Genomic DNA, 7,825 nt, shown 5'->3' on the forward strand with positions numbered 1-7,825 from the left:
TAGATAATAGACCTGGTTACAGTTATATCAATTTATTTTCCTGTCTTCTTTGCTTTTATGTTGTGTCTTTTTGTTGTCTCTTATTTTTGGTTTATGTAATGGATTTTCATTAGTTTTGAAACCAAAAATAAGAGAGAGCAAAAGACATAATATAAAAGCAAAATGAGTAAACAAAGCTACAGTAAGGACAAATCGTTTTCATTTTTTATATTTGTATGTCTTTCTCATCATTCAAAGAAATTAAGATTTGTTAATTTGTGATCTATCCTGAGAAAAATATTTTTTGAGGTCTGTTGATATTAGTAAATACATCAATGTTTATACTTATGACTTCACAAAGATATTAATTTCATGATTATATTAAGAAGATAATTAGAAACTAGTTATATAAAAACACAATGTATGGTAAAATTGTATAGAAAACAATTCACTCATAACCTAGTTATTTCAAGATTGTTGGAAGAATTGTCAAGTTTACACACAGGAGTTGCAATATATTTCCAAGATTTCATTTTTCTCCATGACTTTATAAATTGTTAACAGACATAGGGTCAAGTCACAAACTCAATTTTCAAACTCACAAATATTCAAAATATTTATAAAAATGTTTAAATATTTACAAAATATTCAAAATATTTACAAAAATATAGCTAGATAGTATGAATAAGACCCAGTATTTGACAGTACAACAGGGTGACTATAGTCTACAATACTACATTGTACATTTTAAAATAAAAATAATTCAGTCAGTATTTTAATATAAACAAACCAACATATAAATAAAATAACAATATAGCTCCTCTTTTTACTGAAACACTATATATATTTATTTTTAAAACATGCTTAAGAAGTGACAAGTTATAGCAAATTAATCATTGATTTATTCTAATATTTCCAATATTCTATGGATTTATAGAAGTTGTTGATGTGAACTCCTGGTGTGACTCAGCTATCCTTATGCCCATGGTATGATATGGAACCTTCATATGATAAGAATCCATATTAAACCTTTCAATGACTGCCTCTAGAAATGACAATCATTAGTGCCATCGTATTTGGCCGATGCCTCAGGGCATGGACTTCATTGCTTCTCATCATAGCCTTTCCAGGTTTACCCTCCTCTCTCACCACCATTTTTCCTTCACTGTCAGTCGGCATTTTATAATCTGAACCTGTGTCACATGCCTGAATTGAGGGTGAAGCGTACTGAGACCAAACAGGGAGGAAATCAGAAAGGAGAACTGGAGTGAGGTGTGTGGGGATATATGGGGCTAGTTGCCTGACCCAGGAGCTTGACTCTCTTTACAGTCTCACTCCATCAAGAGAGTGTGATATGGCGGCAACACCTTGTACACACTGATGTGTAAATAAGAGGCTACACACAGGAAGGTTGTTACGGATGGAGGTTTACTTAACAATTAGGAGTAAAACAAAGGGAGAAAAGAAGAAGAGGTCGATACCAAGGAAAGTTTAAATGGTGATTACTATGATTTTAAAAAATAGGACAAGACTTTATATCAGACAAAAATAAATTATCTAGGAGTCCTTGAACAGTGGATGACCCTAAACCAACCCATTTCAGAAAGGTATTCAATTAAGACTTGACCTCTTCCTTGAGCTTACACCAGGATGAAACTTTGAGGACAGGACAGAAATGAAAAGATCGATAAATGCAAGTAAGAAACCAACGTAGTAAAAGCCACGGAACAGGGATCCTACTGAAATTAATTGTTACAGGGCACACGAGGGGGTGAGCAGAAGGAAAGACTTGTTGCCCTCGCACAGAGTCAGTGAAAGGGGATGTCACAGTGTCACACCATCAAGACATGGTGAGGTGTGGTCCTGATAACTGGGATTAAATGGGCAGTCTTTCTCCTCTCCAACCTTATCACAAGGAGCCAAATTGGACAGCCCTCTCCATCACCCTGCTTGCCCATGGCAACTACTATGTGGGAATAATTTTCAAATAAACAAAAATTCTGGACTTATCTGAAGACTGAATAGGTACACACTCCACACTACTTTCTGATGTCCTGGGCTTCCACTAACCTCCTAGGGAGGGCTGAATCCATACAAGGCTAGGCATTTCTTTGTGTGTGCATTTGTGTGTGTATGTGTGAGTGGAGGGGAGACTAGGATATGCAATAAGTCTTTCTCGGTTTCCAGAGGCAGCCTTCCTCTCCCATCCAATAATTTTTAATCCTAGAGGTAATTCTTCACATCAGAAACAATTGAAATATCTACAGTCATAACTCCCCATCCCCAACACACATACACTTTAAAATCTGTGGATAAATCACTTTTGTTAGAACCCATGTTATTAAATAATTTTACCATTTACTTCATTACTATTATACTATTTATCGATTATTATGCAAGTACTATCATTCAGTCTTTTAATACACACTTGTACCTGTGACTGTAAGTATCATGTAGGACTCATATTAACTACATTCTCTTTGGCCTCTGTTTGGGGTTCCTTATTTTTTTTTTTTCCATCTTGGATGAATACTCACCTGGTAGTTAAAAGTTATCCTCCTTATTTGCTCCATTACTGTCATACACTGTATAATTTAAAATGTTGCTATTGAAGATGTTTGGTATTTCCTGCCTTATACTTGCTTTGTTAGTAGAGTACACGTTTGACCTAAGTACAATAATTGTATCCTTGCTAAATCCCAAATAATTAAGAACATGTGTGTTTAAGAGGTGAAGAGAGTTAACTTCATTATCCAGAATCATTTTTTTTTTTAGTGTAATTGATTTTGAAGACCCTTGTCTAGGAGGGAACATTAAATTATTTCACCTAATTGCTATTACAGAGATTTAGTTTCTTTTTGGAATATACTGAAAGGTTTTTCATAGCTCCTCTATATGAGAGTTTTTTTGGATAATTGTAATCTACATCATTATTTATTATCGAAGGATAAAGGATTAGAACTCGGTTCCGAAATTGGTAAAAGTTAAAATACTAACTATGGTTTATAATTGTGTCATGAGACATGAAAAAGAAATTAAAAGGCATTGAATTTTAAAATTTAATTCTAATTTAATAGTTGACATGAATTTGATTACTGGGGATAATTAAGCACATGTATTTATGAATTATATATGTAAAAGGACCAAATAGGATTATAAATTTGGATAATAGACAGATAGGTTTTAAATATAAGGCTTAGAAGTTGCTTCTGGATAGACTATTTGAAATATTTGAGCAGTTGTGACCATAGGAAAACGTAAAAACAAAATTGAACAAACAATATCATGTGTGCATGTGTATGTTTTAGAATGCTTTAACTCTGTAAACATAAGCCATTTCTGGGACTGCAAGTAGAAAACATATTCATCCTGTAAAAATGCTTTTTATGTTTCCCTTAACTATGTTAACCAGTGGAAGAGATGAAGATGGGAATTAATCTATCAACAGACCTTAAAAGGTCTTTCCCATTATATAAATTTTGATTTTATCCTGCAGGAAATGTGGAGTCATTAATGACTTTTAACTCTCACTTTATTCATGTCTGCCACATTTTACTTTCTCAGAGAGGCCTTCCCTGATCACCTGATTTAAAATGAAACACCCTACGATTCTGTGTCATTTGGTCTGTATTTTTTTTTTTATCAACACTGGTATTACCTACTATTGTTTTATTTATCTTTATTTTTATATATTCTCTTAATGTCTAAATTTTCCAATTTTAATTAAAATAGGAGCTACACATGGGCAAACACTTTATTTTCTTTCTTTTTTTTTTTTTTTTTTTTTTTTTTTGTGGAGACAGAGTCTCGCTCTGTCTTCCAGGCTGGAGTGCAGTGACCCGATCTCTGCTCTGCTCACTGCAACCTCCGCCTCAAGGGAGTCTCTTGCCTCAGCCTCCTAGTAGCTGCGATTACAGGTACCCACCACCACACCCAGCTGATCTTCGTACTTTTTGTAGAGACAGGGTTTCACCATGTTGACCAGACTGGTCTTGAACTCCTGACCTCAGGTGATCCACCGCTTCAGCCTCCCAAAGTGCTGGGATTACAGGCGTGAGCCACCGTGTCCGGCCGAAAACTTTATTTTCTTATTTTTGTTGTTATTGTCATTCACTTGTGTATACCCAGAACCTACAATTGTACTTGGAAAATAAGTAACTTTTGATATAATGAATGAAAGCTAGTATACTTAATGTGTGAATTGCATATAATAAGTAACAGTTCATCTATAAAATACATGAACAACTTTACCTAACCAGAAAGTAGGCAAAAACTAAAAGTAAGGATGCAATAGTCACAAAGCAGCCTAAAATAGAAAAGGCAGATTTGTTCACTAGTGTAAATGCTTCAGGAGTATTGGAATGGATCTCTTCATTTCTCATAAAATTAATTTACTATTTGTTACATGTCAATCTCACAGACCTATATCAAATTAGAAAAGCAGAATATTAGAGAACCAGACAGGTGTTAGTTACCCTTTGCAGCCAGAGCAATCATTTTAAGATTCAAATATTATTAAATTACATTACTCCTTATACTGTGTTGAATAGGGTCTCCAGAAACTTTGTGCTTTCCTAGACCTGCGAATGTAACTTTATTTGGAAATAAAGCACTTGCAGATATAATCAAGTTAACATAAGGGCAAGCTGGATTAGGGTGTAGACAAATTCAATCACTGGTATTGTTACAAGGAGAGGAAAATTTAGAGACATGAACATACACAGAGAGAAGAGGGCCAAGTGAATACAGAAGCAGAAACTGGAGTGGTACAGCTATAAGCCAACAAAGAACAAGGATTGCAAGCTAGGAAGATGCAAAAAAGGACTGAGCATAGTGGCTTATGCCTGTAATCCCAACATTTTGGGAGACCTAGGTGGGAGGATCATTTGAGGCCAGGAGTTTGACAGTAGCCTGTGCAACAAAGCCAACTTTGTCTCTACAGAAAAAAAAAAAAGGCAAATTTGGTAGCATGCACCTGTAGTCCTAGCTACTTAGGAGGCTGAGGCAGGAGGATGGTTTGATCCCAGTAATTCAAGGTTGTAGTTTGCCATGATTGCATCAGTACACTCCAGTCTAGGCAATAGAGTGAGACCTTGTCTCAGAGAGAAAGGGAGGAAAGGAAAGGAAAGGAAAGGAAAGAAGGAAGGAAGGAAGGAAGGAAGGAAGGAAGGAAGGAAGGAAGGAAGGAAGGAAGGAAGGAAGGAAACTAAAGTGTCCTTTCCTAGAGTCTTCAGAGGATTTATAGGTATACAGCTCTGTCAATACCTTAACTGCAGATATCTAGCCTCCAGAACTGTAAGAAACAAATGTATGTTATTGTAAGCCAGCCAGTTTGTAGAAATATGTTACAGCAGCCCTAGACAACGAATATACCTCCTTTTTTGGAATGCTTCAGAACCTTGCAATTATATTTGCCACAGTATTGAACAGTGTAACATGCATTTAATATGTGTTCAATAAATGTTGTTAAATATTGAACAGTAATAATAATGTCACAGAAGTAAATAAGTTTACTGGATATATTAAGATGTGTTTCAGATTATAGGAGAGAATCAGGAGTCTTAGAAAGAAGAGATTCAAATTGCCATTAACGTTTTTATGGTATATCAGGATGCTCTTGATTGTAGTTACAGAATAACAAACTAAGGTGGGCTTAAATAATGAAAACCATGTTTATTTCTAAACATTTTCCAGGGTATAGTATTTCCAGTGTTGGTGGTTTTAGTGGCTCATTGATATCAGAGACCTACTCAGCTTATGTGAAATTGCATTGGCTTTTACCATGATGGTTGCAAAATTGACATGGTAGTTCCAAGAATCTTGTCCTCCTCCAACAAGTCTAGAGGGTGGATTCCAGGCGTGTGTATTTCTAAGCTTCTGTGTACATGTGTGTTTTTTAATTTGAGGATAAACAGTTCATAATCCACTTGCATAATTTATCACTTTTATTTGGCCAGCATTTTATCACATGGCTGTGCCTAAATCAGTTACCAACAGTGAGAATGAGATTACCAGGTGCGGTTCAAAATGAGATTACCAGGTGCGGTGTCAAAATTCACTCCCTGGGACCAGGTAGGAGTTCAACCTTTCCTGAAGGACAATTTCACCTATATGGTGGGAAATAAACTGGATTTTTGTTAGCAAGAAAGACTTTGAGTAGGACTACTAAGTAGTGCTATGGTTTAAATGTGTTCCTCCAAAAGCTCATGTGTTAGAAATTTAATTGCCATTTTAACAGTGTACTAAGAAGTGGAACCATTAACAGGTGGCTAATGTTGTTATGATTAATGCTGTTATCCTAGACATGGATTAGTTCTCTAGTCGGCTCCTGATAAAAGGATACCTTTGACCCCATTTTACTCTCTATTTCACGTGCACTTTCACCATGTGATGTCTTTTGCCATGGCATGACCTTCAGCAGATGCAGCGCCATGCTCTTGGAGTCTCCAGAACCATAAAACAAATAAACATGTATTCTTTATAAATTACCCTTTCTGTGGTAATCTCTCATCACAACAGAAAATGAACACAAAGAGCAAACAACGGTGACTGTCTAGCACAGAGTTTAACTATGGAAGCCAGAAAGATTGTGGTGAGATATGAGTGTCATGATAATGTGACTTTGAATATTCTCTCAGTTTCTTCACATTTTTCTTTATTATATTAATCAAACTCCTCCTAAAAAATTCGGCAACATTTCCCCAAGACTCAAGAAAGCTGCTTGGGGCAGATGGAATCTCATCGGTGCATGCCCCACTTGCACTACAGCTGTGAGGGATACATTAATAACTACAATAAAGCATTTTAGAGCATCCTTTTCTAAGAGGGACAGAAACAGAGCCTGGGTTGTTCAGGTCAGTTTCTTTATTATCTCAAGATGTTGCATTCTCAGCACATTCTATAACTGTTTCTGAGAACTGCGAATATAAAAAGGGAAAAGAACTGAGTCAGTCCAAAGCCACCCAGAAAACTGTTTTGTACTTAGCATTCCCAAAAGGGTAATGGAGACACTGAAATTAACTTATATGGCTAAGTCTGACATGAATATGACACTAAAACCAGGATAACAAAGAGAGGGCTTGAAGCATTGGCAAAGTGATATTATTAATAAATAAGGCATGGATCGTTGGGTTGGGAACCATTTGGGAAAAATAGAGGCCTCATAAATGCCAATGTGAGTGTATGACTATGTCCAATGGGAAAATAAAGTACATCTCCATGGAGATACTGATCAAGCTCAAATATCTTTCCACAAAGCCATACTAACACATACATTTTCCTGCACTTAAATAGAATTTAGATGCAGGAGCTGGAAAGTGGACAAATGAAGTAGTAAGTGATGAAAAAAATAGAGTATAGATGTGACTTAAAATCTCTGAACTGGCTATAATTTCCTAATATCTTCTAGATCATTTCCACTATCCTACAACATGATAGATCAAGATGGGGTGAGGTTGATATCTGGTCTAAAAAATAAAGGCACCTACATCTATTGTAAACTTCAGAAAGTAGCTTGAAAATATTATAACTCATGTATATAAAAGTAAATAAAATAAATAAAAGCAAAAATCCTTAGTGCAAGAAGAAAGCAGAGAAGCCAGAAGCACAGAAAAATTAGCAACAATTATGGTAACACTAAGAGGTTCAATCATTTCAACACAAAATTAGAGAAATGTGGATTGACTATGGACTCTACCTAGTAACCAAACATCCTCACCTGTATGAGAAGGTATTTGCAAAGTTCCAGGGCCCTTTCCCTTCATTCCTTCTATAGAAAGTCCTGGCCTGAGGAATATTTTTGCTTTATTATTTCATTGTTAGGAAAAAAATTTCAAAGACTTAAAAC

Source organism: Papio anubis, chromosome 3 (assembly GCF_008728515.1).
Source record: "Papio anubis isolate 15944 chromosome 3, Panubis1.0, whole genome shotgun sequence".
NCBI classification, from domain to species: domain Eukaryota; kingdom Metazoa; phylum Chordata; class Mammalia; order Primates; family Cercopithecidae; genus Papio; species Papio anubis.